Below are 12935 nucleotides of genomic sequence, written 5' to 3' on the forward strand. Positions count from 1 at the left end.
ACTCGACTACAAGAGTGATGATGGTTTCCAACAATTTCCTTTTAGGAGGTAGGTAGTTTGGAAGATATAATGTGAGCTGCTAATCGGAGGAGCCTGATGTGTAAGACGTTGTATTTTAAAGCAGTAGTATATTTTCCTTTGGTAGTGGTAAATAAATTTAAAATCAGCACAATCCTCCTTCTAGCCCTGTCATACAAAGCAATATGTCATAGATATTATGAAGAAAAATTATTTTATTAATGACACGCAGGGTGGATCATCACAACTGATTGAGTTTTCTCATATTGACGTAAGGTACCCTACACTCTAATTGGTAACAGAATCATAAAAAATTATAGAAATGGCAATAATAGTCAAAATATGAATATACTAAAAATGTTGGCATACAAGAGTCACAGCACCGACTACATATTACTTTTGGTTTGGCCATTTGTTTAATATACTGTTTGGGCATTGCTTTTGATTATCTGTTTGATATTATGTGGTTAATATATTAAGTCTGGCTCTCATGGATAGGTTTACCATGGGGGTGTATTTACTGATGTGTGTGTGTGTTATTTTAGGATCAGAGCAGAAGGCAGCCATATGTAATGTGGTTGTATATGGAAAAGGATCGGGATAATGAAGCACTCCACTCTGGTTTACTGCAGAAAAGGAGGAGAAGAGGATTCTGGCAAGGGTCTTTGTGGCAGTGCTTTTGGTGGTGTACATCATGTGTTTCGAAAGCGTGGTTGGGTAAATTCTGTTGGTCTTGACTGGCTGTTATAATAGTCAGTTTAAAGAACAATCAAGAGCCCAAGAGTTCCCCTTAACGTCAGAGATACCTCGGGCTTCTGAGTAATGCACAACACAGAGGTCCTGTGGTGTGTTTTAGTTAAGAAAGAAAAGCATCACTTCTAACCTGCGAGTGCTCAATAAAATAGTAATTTCCCTTCAAGGATTGTGAGGAAATGTACATACTCCAGTGACTGCATACTTATCGCTCCAGTGACTGCTGTACATATGAAAGGACCACATTCAAATCATGGTCCAGAGATTTCAGTGTGGGGAACAGAAGTAAGTTAAAAGCACTCTAGGCCAAAAACACGAAAATGAATACATTTCCCTGTCAAAGTATCGCACAAGCACATTCAATCAAAACTGCGAGTTTGAAACTCACGCTAGACCTTGGATTTCTGTCCACATCCTAGAAAGTTTAATAGTTCAGACTTAAGAACAAGGATCAGCCAGTCATGAATGAAGGCGCAAGCTGTCCAGCTACAGTCTTCGATGAGCAACTCTGACTGTGTTCCGCTAGCGCTGAGACTGAAAGGGAAGGCGCAATAAAGTTAATGTGGCATGCTTCCATTACAGGCTTCGCTCCAATAATGCGAAATAAACAGACTCCATCAAGCATGAGTTTAGTAACCCTGCAGCCAACACTAGAGCGCTGCGCCATGTCTTCTGGGATGTAGGATCAGCGATGGCTTAATAATTTCAACTGCAGAAAGTTGGATCAGCCACCCTCAAAACTGATATAGGATGCTATTGTGTTTTGGATCCGTGTGTTTTCATAAAGATGGTATATTATAGTGCAGAGTAGCCGATGATGCTGTGGTGTATGAGAGGTTTATGGACTCTGCAGTTTCAGGAAGCTGGTACATTAAGTATGTCTACCGGAGAGGCATGTGTGTACCACATGTATGTGGTTTCCTGTCCATACCTGTAGCATGCACCTGAGAAATTGAACTCCTCTCCCGTGTATGAGAGGTTTATGGATCCTGCAGTTTCAGGAAGCTGGTACAGTAGGGATGTCTACCAGAGAGGCATGTGTGTACCACATGTATGTGGTGTCCTGTCCTTACCTGTAGCATGCACCTAAGAATGTGAACTCCTCTCCCATGATGGGGCTGACGGCAGCCACTGAGGAACCGACGACTGCCACCATAGATGTAGACAAAGCCACCTAACAGGCTGGTTTTGCCGAGCACTTTCACGGCATAGGTAGGCGGCCTGTCAATGAATGCAGAAGGAAAACCAAAGGGGTTGATGGACGGAGTGTTGAACATTGCAAGCACTCACCCCCAGTCAACTGATCTGGGTTTAACCCATCATCATTCTTTAGCTCACTCCGCCACCCAAGTTCAGACATGGCTATATGCAAATCAGTCTGACCCCGTGCCTCATGGGAACAGTCCAGCCCGAACTGCCAAGCCATGTCTTCCCTGGACCGGAAACAAGCATCCTGGGACCGGTTTCGGGTTCATAACCCTCATCAGCCATGCTATCTTGAATCCAATGGCAAAGTGAGCAAGGGACTCCCGTCTGGGCATACCCTACCAACTTAAGGCGAACAAAGCAAAACCAAAGGGGATGAACGCAGAAGGGCCACTAATCCTGTTTTTCGCCAATGAATGGCTCCAATACTAAACGCCGTTCTCATCCATGCATCCGGGGACGTTCGAGCGTCTTGGAAAAGTATGTCAGTTTGGATGGAGGGCAACAGAAAGGAAGAACAGTTGCAATGAGACTTTGTTTTACAGAAGCAGCACAGCAGACGTTTTGCACTCCTATCTCGGTGAGAAAGCGGATGAACAGAGGTTATGCATGACAGAACATTAGAGGTGAGAGCCCATGTAATATGGGCCGCATGGGTCAGAGTTTAACTAGGATGGGTGACTGTAATCACTCAAATAGAACGAGGAGCACCCATCCGGCACAGGCCCTTCCATGCTAAGTATAGACAGACTTTCAGCGGGAAAAGACAAGCAATACTAGGGAAGTTCAAATGACCAGTGCTGTAAATGTATAAAAATTACACTGGGAACACATTAATAGGTGCTGGCGGTGTAAGAGGAGACGGTTTTAAGGGGCAGAGTCATGAATGAAAGTCAGCCTATGCATTTGTTTTATTTTACAAACTCTGACATGTTCCAGGATACTTCCGTTCAGACAACTCCAGTGGTCAATTAAGTTGCTGGAGGGATATGTATCCACTCATTGGTCACAGGATGTAATCATAGTAAAATAGCTCATGGGTTTAATGATCCTGTTGGAGAGAATAGTGCTTAAGTGCAAATCACAGATTTGAATTTTATGTATATAAGTGGGTTAATGCTTTTGTTGTTAAAAAAAAAAAACACTAAAAAAACGTGTATTACCTGCAAGTTACAATTCTGGTAAGGTAACTCAATTAGGTTCCTGATTTAAATAGCTCCATATAAAGTGTATACAGTAAGTTTGAAAGCTTGTAGGTTCATTTCATCTTTTGTTATTTAATTTAGTCAATTGAGAGCACTAGCATGTCACTTATCCTTTAAGACTGTCACCTGACTTCACCCTTTGTAAAAGATAGGATTCCTATCAGATCTATCGGATTTATCTATTCGATGGACGAAACAAGATAAAAGAAACGTTTTCCCCATAGAAGAAATCCTTCCGCCTGGTACTTTTGCAACTATGTAACTATAGGTCTCACACCATCAGTTTAATTCTAAAGACTCGAATTAACCTTATAAAAATGACAGTGAACGCACCATATCTTTCTCGTAACTCACAACCACTGAACAATGTTCAGATGTGTCACCAAAGCGATGCCACTTACAGTCCAGTTTACCAAAATATATCCAACCAATTTAACATATGCAGCACTAGACCGTGAAACAGAACGTTATAAACCGCAGAATGAAACTAGAATCATAGCACTATGGATGCTGTACATGCCACAGTCAAAATGGCCACCAGCATCTTTTCATATTACACGGAATGAATTGACTTTTTAAAAACGGCGCTGTGCAGCTTCAGACTGACTTGGTAAACGGACAACTGCACAAACTAGTTGAGATAGTATCTGCATTTAATAAGGCGACCACTGTTTTCCGAATATAAAATGGCTACAATTATATTACTATGCTGTCGAACGTTCTACAGTCGTGACAGGTACCAACCACGTCCAATGGACATTATTTAAGATGGTGTACAACTATGACTTAGTAAACAGAGGACCACACAAGAATGGACACACAGATGCTATGAACTGGTAAGCACAGACACTGCTCTGCTCTCATTGTGATATTTCTACTACTTACAAACAGCATATATGAGTACTGATGTCCTTTTACAGGAAATGCAATGTCCTACCCGTTGTACTGCAACTTAACAGTAATTAAAGGATAATATATTCAGAATGTTCACTAAAATATGTCCACCACTAATAGTTATTGCAATAGTTCCTCCAAAGGAGTAGTTCCTCTAAAGATTAAACAACTACATTCCACTGCAAACACACTACTAAACAGTACTTCTCGAATATAATATTAGTAGTTATACAATAAATTCACAATACGTTACATGCGGCTAATAAAAGACATGCTAGCCAAATGCAATGTTCTACTTGCTTGAGCCACCTAATTTTCATGTGTGCATTACATGGTTTTATTTGAAGGTGCTGCATACTCACCTCTTTGTATCTATACTTTATGCAAATATAACACAGGTTTTGTTACTTGTAGTTTTTTATTTAAATCCCGGAGAAAGCTCTAGGCATATTTCGGTGAGCTAAATATATGTTGGACGCAATCTTCCGTTATCGTTGAAATAAAGGCCTGTTTACTTTTACTACACCCATATGTATACATTAGACACTATCGAAATGAAAGTGCTGAAGCCGCTACCCATAAGTTGTCTTGAATTTGCATAATTTCAACCTGAAAAGTAGAAATGCAAGAATTCCTAGAAAATACATGGTTTTCTTTAGGTTCCTCTGACCAAAGCAAAGCTACTGCAACTGAAACAAGCATTGGTTTCGCCTATGTAATAAATAAAGGACTGTTTTCATCAAGCATTGTCCGGAAGAAGGAACGAGCTCCCTGACAGATAACACGAGAGTGGCGAGTATGTGGTGCAGCGGCCAGAGCTACTGACTCGAGAGCTGGGGTCCCGGTTTGAGTCTCGGTGGCGCCCCACAACATCCTGTGATTCTATGCAAATCCCTTCATCTCTCCGGGTGATAAATTGCTATGTAAATATACTATAAGAGTAAAAGACAAAACTTGATATGGAACAAGCATTGGTAAATGCAAGAAACTATGCTACAGCCAATAGAAATGGAGGAAAGGTAACTGGCACGCACAGGAACCAATGAGAAGCCAGGAAAGAGAAGAGGCGGGATGCAAGTCCCTTTTAAGTTTATATTAAAAACAATAGATTTCTCAAGCAGCGCTGTGCAGGAAAAACAAAGATCTCTCCAAAAAAGCACACAAAAAGTTATGTCCCAGGTGAGAGCAGCTGCAGACAAATAACAACGTGCCCACCGCTAATAATGGTATTTGGAATCTAAGAAACTAATAAACTAAGGTCGGTGAGCGGACAGGAAGCATGCAAAGTCCACAGGTTTTTTTTAAATATTCTTATTTATTTTTGACAAAAGCTGCATGTATAGTTACCTGTCCCATCGCTAAACACTGCAAGTTCTTATAGGGGGAGAACGAGAGAGAGATGCTGCTAAGAGTAACGTGCACATCATTATAAAAACATTGTGACAACATCAAAAGACACCGAGCAGTATTGTAATGCCTCCAAGGATGAAGAAAGCTATTTTTAGATTGTACTCTAGCCTTCCTTCCCAGCCCCGAATGGTACACAATGGAAGGCGGAGGCCTTTCAACTAGTGCAAAGTATGGATTATTAATACACTTCAGGTTTCATTTTATATTACTATTGTTAATCTGGAGTTTAGCCCAGGGGGCGTGGCTTGCCTAGCTCGTGAATGGTCGTACTTTGAGCGAGCTCCGGCGGCGGCCTAATAAATCCTGTGATATCCTGCCTCCAATGAGCAACTACTATTAAAAGGAGGACTTACGGTGATGGAGGATAGCCGTAGGAGCGTGCTGGTCAATCCTGAAGCGGACAGCCGCTCTCTGTGGGAAGCTACAGCGGATTAAGTAGCTCGGCTCTGGCGGCGGCGAGGCCTGCCATTTTGTCCCGCTCGGGACCCACACGGTGCTGCGATCGGAGCCCACCGCTGGGCGACGGGGATCATCGCCGCTGTTTGGGTTGAAGATTCACGGCCCCTGCTTGAGCGCGCCGGGTCTGCTGGTGGAGCGACGCCAAGCGAAGAGAGGACAAATCGGCTGGCGAGCGCACAGAGTCCCTGTTCCCGTCTGTTTGGGCCATCGGCGTTCTGCTAACGCGAGCGCCGCGGCTACCCGAGGCCTGGGTCCTGACCAGAGATAGAGCGCATCAAGGCGCCGAAGTGTGAGAGGGGTGACGGCGATCGGTGCTACTGAGGGTACTTCTTGTGCCCCGGCGGATCAACCAGGAGACGAGTTACGAGACTGGAGTAACACCCGCGAGTCACTACCCAAGTAAAGAGCCCTTGTGAGTTCTGCTGCGTGTCCCGTAGACTCGGGGTTGCACCGCGGAGCGCTGGACACTGTGCACGGCCCTGGGGCGTTAGAGTGGCCATCCTGACATGCCCTACGAGGCACTACGACGCACATATAAAAGATATTGCCAGATGGATTGGTGGTGATGGTACCCCTGGGTATAGAGCATATTTGCGGGACTGGCACTCTGTACGAACAGTCTGCACTCAGCAAAAACTATCTAGACGGCGGCCCTGGACTGGTTGGCTAACAGATCCTGGAGCTTTCTGAACCTCACACTGCTCCTGGGAGAGACATCGCTACATCAACCGCATAACTTGGGATACCCGACCATGTTATATATGGAGCGCTGACATTATTTTCCGTTCCGTGGGAGTTACTTTTCCACACTGTGGATACACTGAGTGACAGCCTGAGTGCCGCGTTAAAGTCTGTTAGCAGTATCCACTTGTCAGCCAAGGAATATGGGCAGGGGTAACCCTCCAAAATCACAAGCAAATAAAATACTGAACTATGCCCAGCCGGTTACACATGGCCCGGAAGATCGTGGAAATGGTAATGCATCGGAGAGGGAGGCAGATGAAGCGGCGGGAGAAGATACTCTGACCCTCATGGATGTGATCCGAGCTGTGCAAGCAACTGGGGACAACATGATCCGGAAAATAGACGGCGTGGCTATTGATGTCAACTTGTTGAGCTGTGACCTCCGTATGGTCTCGGACCGGGCGACGATCACTGAAAAGGATTTGGAAACTCTGAAGAGTAAGGTTAAGAGTCTTAGTGCCACGGTGGTAGACCTGAAGCGGAAAGTAATTAAGCTTGAGGATCGGGCTGAAGATTCTGTAGGACGGTCGAGAAGAGGGAACCTCCGATTCGTAGGTTTTCCAGAAAGGGCGGAAGGGGAGGCCACGGATCTCTTCTTGGAGAACTGGATTACCACCAAAATGGCACCCAAACAGTTGTCGAAATTCTTTAGTGTGGAAAGGGCGCATAGAGCGTTGGTGGCCCCCCCGGACCTGGGGCCCCTCCGCGGGCCATAATCGCTAAACTGTTCAATTTTAGAGAGCGAGACCTCCTGCTTCAGCTCTCCCGTAGCGGACAGCGTTTCTTCTTTGAGGGACATTCCATTGCGATCTATCCCGACTACACACAGAGAGTCCAAGAACAGAGGAAGACCTTTGTATCCGTTAAGCGTCGACTCAGATACTTAAATCTGAAATAAAGTCTCATGTTCCGGGCGAAACTCAGGGTGGTGAGTGAGGGTCGGATCTTGTTCTTTTTTTCTGCAGAGGAGACGAGAGACTGGCTGGACACTAAAGCTCCGGAAGGCCGAAGACTGGTCTCCGCGTCAGGTACGACAGACTCCCGTACCACCAGATCGCTGGTCAGGAATAGACGCAACCTCCACAACACAAAACTGAGCGGCAAACAATGAGTTTGGGCCGGATCACGGTGCAGCGAGATGGCACCTTACGGGCCTCGGACACAGAGCTTGCTTCGGATTCTGCGGAGGTTACACCAGAACTCATCCCTGACACGGGAGGCTCTGGCAGTGGTAAGGACTGATGCCGAGAAGCTGTAATGTATCTTTTATATTGTTAAGTTGAAATTGTGGGAACCGGCACTAACGGGTAACCTCTGAGGAAGATTTGTTTGGTGGGGAGGAGAGGTTGATGGGAGCTACCAATGTGAATAAAAGTGGGATGTTTGGGGTTTTGGGTGTATGATATCCCTGTGGATTTCCATACCGCCTCCTCGGCCTGGGTTCAGTGCCTCAGGTTTGGTCAATGTTATGACTGATGTTATGATCATTTGGCGGAAAAGTGGTCTGACTTGGGCTGCCGGCGGTGTAGCAGCGCCCCCCTACAGAGACTCGGTTCTCCGGGGAAGCTTGAGAGTGATTTCACGCCCCGGGGTTACCGACTCTCTTGTACAGCAATTTCTGGTTGTAATGGGTAAGGAGGAGGGGGGAGGTGTGGGGCGGTTTGTAGGACGGCTTGTATAGCAATATGTATGTTTATTCACATGACTGCCCCGGGGGGGCGAGGGGCACACAAGTTTGATTTGTACATGTTTGGTTTGTTGTTGGGGATTTTTCAGGGTCACCATAGGGTGCACCGTATTGAACCAGTGTGGGTTGTGCAGGGCCAAGGGCCGGAGACAGGAGGGGTTCGGAGCTCCACCTTTCATATCGCTCTACCATGACAGTCCAAACACTGAAGTTCCTTAGTTGGAATGTCCGCAGGTTGGGTAATATTGCTAAACGTCGCAGAATATATGCTTTTTAAAAACGGTACGGTGTTGCAGTCGCCGGCCTCCAGGAGACACATATATGGGGGGGACTCCATGAAAAGCCTCCGTAAGCGTTGGAGGGGGCAAATATATGCCACGTCCTATTCGGGCTTCACCCGGGGGAGGGGGGGGGGGGGGGTGTTGATCTGGGTGGCACCTGGAGTGCCATTACAACATCTCCATCATGTACTGGATCGAGACGGGCGATATGTTATTCTGTTTGGGAGTTGGGAAGGCACAGAATTATGTATTATTAATGTGTACGCACCCAACAATGATTGTCCCGATTTTTTTCCGAGCGGTGCTGAAGGCGGCGACTCCGTTCTTGGGAGCGGAGATACTTCTTATTGGGGATTTAAACTGTGTTCTGCAGGGCCTGCGGCTGCAGGATGTATGGCGGCTCCGTAACCCGGTACAACAGGAGTTCTCCACTTTTACTCCGGCGGCTAACACCTTCTCGAGGATAGATACCCGTTATCTCTCAGACAATCTGGTGGCCATAACAGAGGCAGTCGCTTATTTGCCATGATATCTCTCCGATCATTCACCGCTATTGTTGACTGTGAACTCTGTTCCGGGTAGGCCCCCCATACCATTGTGGCGTCTTCATGCTGAAGCCTTACAGGATCCTCCCTTTGTACAGGCGGTTAAACACGAGTTAAGACACTATTTTGTGGAGAACTTGGGAACTACTAATGCGAGTTCCATGGAATGGGAGGCCATTAAAGTCGTTATTAGGGGGGTTTGTATGAAAACGGCATATGGTGTATATCGGCAACTCTTAGCGGACAGAGGCCTTGGAGAGGCGATTGAAACCCTGGAGGGGACATTACATCAAGCCCCTGAGAGTCAGACGGAGTGGGGGAGAGTGCAGGGAGAATTACTCGAAGCATGGTCCAGGCTTGAGAAATATAAATACACCACGTATACACAGAGATTATACGCGGAGGGAGATGGGTCTGGAACACTATTAGCTCGGCTAATCAAATCAGAGACTACTCATGATCCGGTCTTGCAGCTCAGGAATAGTAACGGGATTCTGTTGCATACCCGGGAGGCGATTGTACGGACATTTGCGACACATTTGGAATAAACGTGTTCTGCGGAGGTCCATCCTGGACCTCACGCATTTCATGACTTCTTTTCAGATATTGAGCTTCCCTCACTGGGTAAGTTAGAGGCAGAGACTTTGGGGGCACCCCCCACTCGGGATGAACTGTTGTTGCAGATTCAGTAGTTGAAAAATGGAAAATGTCCCGGGAGCGATGGTGTCCCGGCCGAGTTCTATAAGAACTTTGCCAATGACTTGGTTGATTATCTTCTGGCAGTATACACGGAGGCCTTTGAGACAGGGACACTACCCAACACTTTGATGGAGGCCTTGGTCTCCATGATTATTAAACTAGACAGGGACCCTCACTTCCTAGGCTCCTACCACCCTATCTCCCTCCTAAATATTGATGTGAAGGTTTTGAGTGGAATGTTGGCGGCCCGGCTCTTACCGCATATGACCCAGCTGGTGCACCCTGACCAGTCTTACCACTCTGCCTGGGCACTATGTCTCCTAGATATCTGTCAGGCCTTCCACACAGTTGAGTGGGACTATATGTGGTGGGTTCTGGCTCGGATGGGACTTGGAGACTCCTATATGAGATGGGTGAGGCTGCTTTATTCTGGTCCGACTGCTAGGGTTCGACTCCACTATCAGGTGTCCGATAGACTAGTGCTCCAGCGTGGTACGTGACAGGGTTGTCCCCGGTCGTCGCTCCTTTTTGCGTTGGTGATGGAGCCGCTGGCGGCTGTCCTTCGCAGACGAATGGAGTGCTGGGGGTTCGAGTGGGTGATACGACTCATCTCGTGTCAATGTATGCAGACGACACAATGGTTTACCTCACTCAACCTGAAGTGGCGGTCCCGGAGCTTCTTCGGGAACTTACCCGATTTGGTCTACTTTCTGGACTCTGTCTTAACCAGGGGAAATCCAAACTTTTCCCCATGGGTAACCTGAGAGGGGCGAGTCTAGACGATCTGCCAGTAGTAGGAATGGGTTGGGTTACTGACTCGGTCCATTACCTCAGGGTCCGACTGGTGCATACCCATGACGTATACCACAACCTGAATGTGGGGCGGTGCATAGAGGGGATTAAAAATTACACTAAGTTCTGGAGGGACTTCCCGTTGTCACTGAGTGGCGGATTTCATTGATAAAAATGGTGATTCTTCCACATTGTCTTTATATGTTTTGCAAAGCTCACTTTATCGTCCCTAGATTCACACATTACTATATTGCAACACAGTTACAGCATGCGGTACACTGACTGGATGATGGCGACAATTGGGAGAAACTGCTGTTGGGGGGGGGGGGGGGGGAGCCATGTAGAGACCCCCCTACCGGAACTCCTTATGTTGGGATCGAAGGTACCAGTGCACCTTCCGTACATTATTAGACAGGTGGCTATTATATGGGAATATGCGGTCCGCAACGTGGTGAAACAAGCCCTGTATGCTCCGGAGTCCCCGCTTTGGGCGGTAGCACCGTTTAGGAATGTCGGCCAGCACATGTCCACCACTCGATGGACGGCAGGAGGCTGTGATACTATGGAAGACTTGTACCTGAATCAGCGGTTTCTCACTAGAGAAGAGGCTGAGTCGGCGTTTAATTTAGGTCGCAGACAACACCCCCAATACACCAAGATTTCAGCGATAGTGTGAGAGGTGTGGCCGACATTCCCCGAAGAGCCACCCATATCTAATACCCTTAGGACTCTGGTCACGATGGTCGGGGGCCGCCGATTGGTAACTCATATTTACAGGGCGTTGAAAGATGACTTTGCGGTGGCTCCGCTGCCAATACAGAGCAAATGGGATGAACTACTTGAAACGCCTCTGACAGAGGCAGAGTGGGAAAAGGTACATACATAGGTCAAACAAATTAGCTCTAATGTGAGTTTTAAACTACTTCAATATAATATTGTACACCAAACATACCTGACCCCATATACACTACACAAAATATACTCTGACAGGTCCTCTAAATGCCCCAGGTGTGGATATGATGATGCCAGGTTCCTGCACATGGTATGGGACTACCCTATGGTGACCCCCTTTTGGGAGGCAGTATTGGACCATTTGAAACACGTAACGGGGTGTTCAATTCAAAGCTTGAGTAGGCAGGTACTACTGGGACCTTATCTCAAGGCCCAAGGGCAAGAAACTTTCCAGACGATTTTTATAGCTAGGCTTAGTGCTGGCAAAGAGGCGGGTGGCGATTCATTGGATGAGTGCGCAGCCACCAACACTGAAGAATTGGGCCAGGGACCTGGTTGAATGGGCGACGGCGGAGGTAGTTCGTCTGAGGCGAGTCCGAAAGGGCGGCAAATTAGAAGATGATGTGAGTGCACAGCAGGGAATGATTCTAGAGGCTCTGCTTTGGGAGGAGGTAGACACATCCCCTTCACGGAATACTGAGAGGACGCAGGGGGTTCAATCTGAGCAAGACAACAGGGTGAGCACGTTGCTCGTGGTGGTTTAGGGGGCACATGGTGAAACTGAGTTATCGCACTGGTTCCATAATGATTTTTATGCGATATAGGCAATGGGAGGGGTGTATCTAGTTGACCCTGGGGGGGTGGGGTGGGTGGGAGATCTTTGTTTATTTGCATAGGATTTAGATACTGTTCTTTCGGATCCCTTTATTTAGGAAGGTGTACAATACATGGCATCTGACAGCTGCTTTTCCTACAAAATGACCCTGTATTGCATTTTTCTTGATGTATGTATTGTGAAAAGTTGTTTTATGAGGGCGGGAATTAGGATGGTAACATACTGTGAAGATTTGTGGAAGAACAAGTTAAAAAAATAAAAACATTTATAAAAAAAAATCTGGAGTTTTGCCCTTTAAACAGTCAAATAACTAAACCAGGTGCTTGTTCATTTACATCACAGAATGCCATATGTCCAATTTAATTACCTTTACACACACAAAAATGTAACTGCTTTACTGGGGAGTTACGCCCAATGACCAATTTAAACAAACGCAAGACTGGTTACCTAGAAGGTATACCATTTTTAGATGTTATAAACTTGAAACGATAGATCTAAAAATTAGTGCAGTGCTATTACATTTGCGCTTCTCAAGACCCACAATAATTGGAGAAAAGGAGAATCTTCAAGGACCGACAAGCAAGAATAGGTGGCAGAGGGTTTACCTCAAAAGCAAGGTCGGGTACACAAGACAGGCTTCCAGGGCACCTCCCAACCCCTGTGTCAAGCAGGCTC

General features: G+C 46.4%; 1 protein-coding gene across 4 annotated transcripts in view; it reads right to left on the minus strand.

Moving 5' to 3' along the window:
* Positions 1-12935, minus strand: part of ADIPOR2 (adiponectin receptor 2) — a 542630-nt gene that overhangs the window by 275836 nt on the left and 253859 nt on the right. The window lies entirely within an intron of this gene.

This window comes from Triturus cristatus, chromosome 4_1, assembly GCF_964204655.1.
Source record: "Triturus cristatus chromosome 4_1, aTriCri1.1, whole genome shotgun sequence".
In the NCBI taxonomy this organism is placed as follows: domain Eukaryota; kingdom Metazoa; phylum Chordata; class Amphibia; order Caudata; family Salamandridae; genus Triturus; species Triturus cristatus.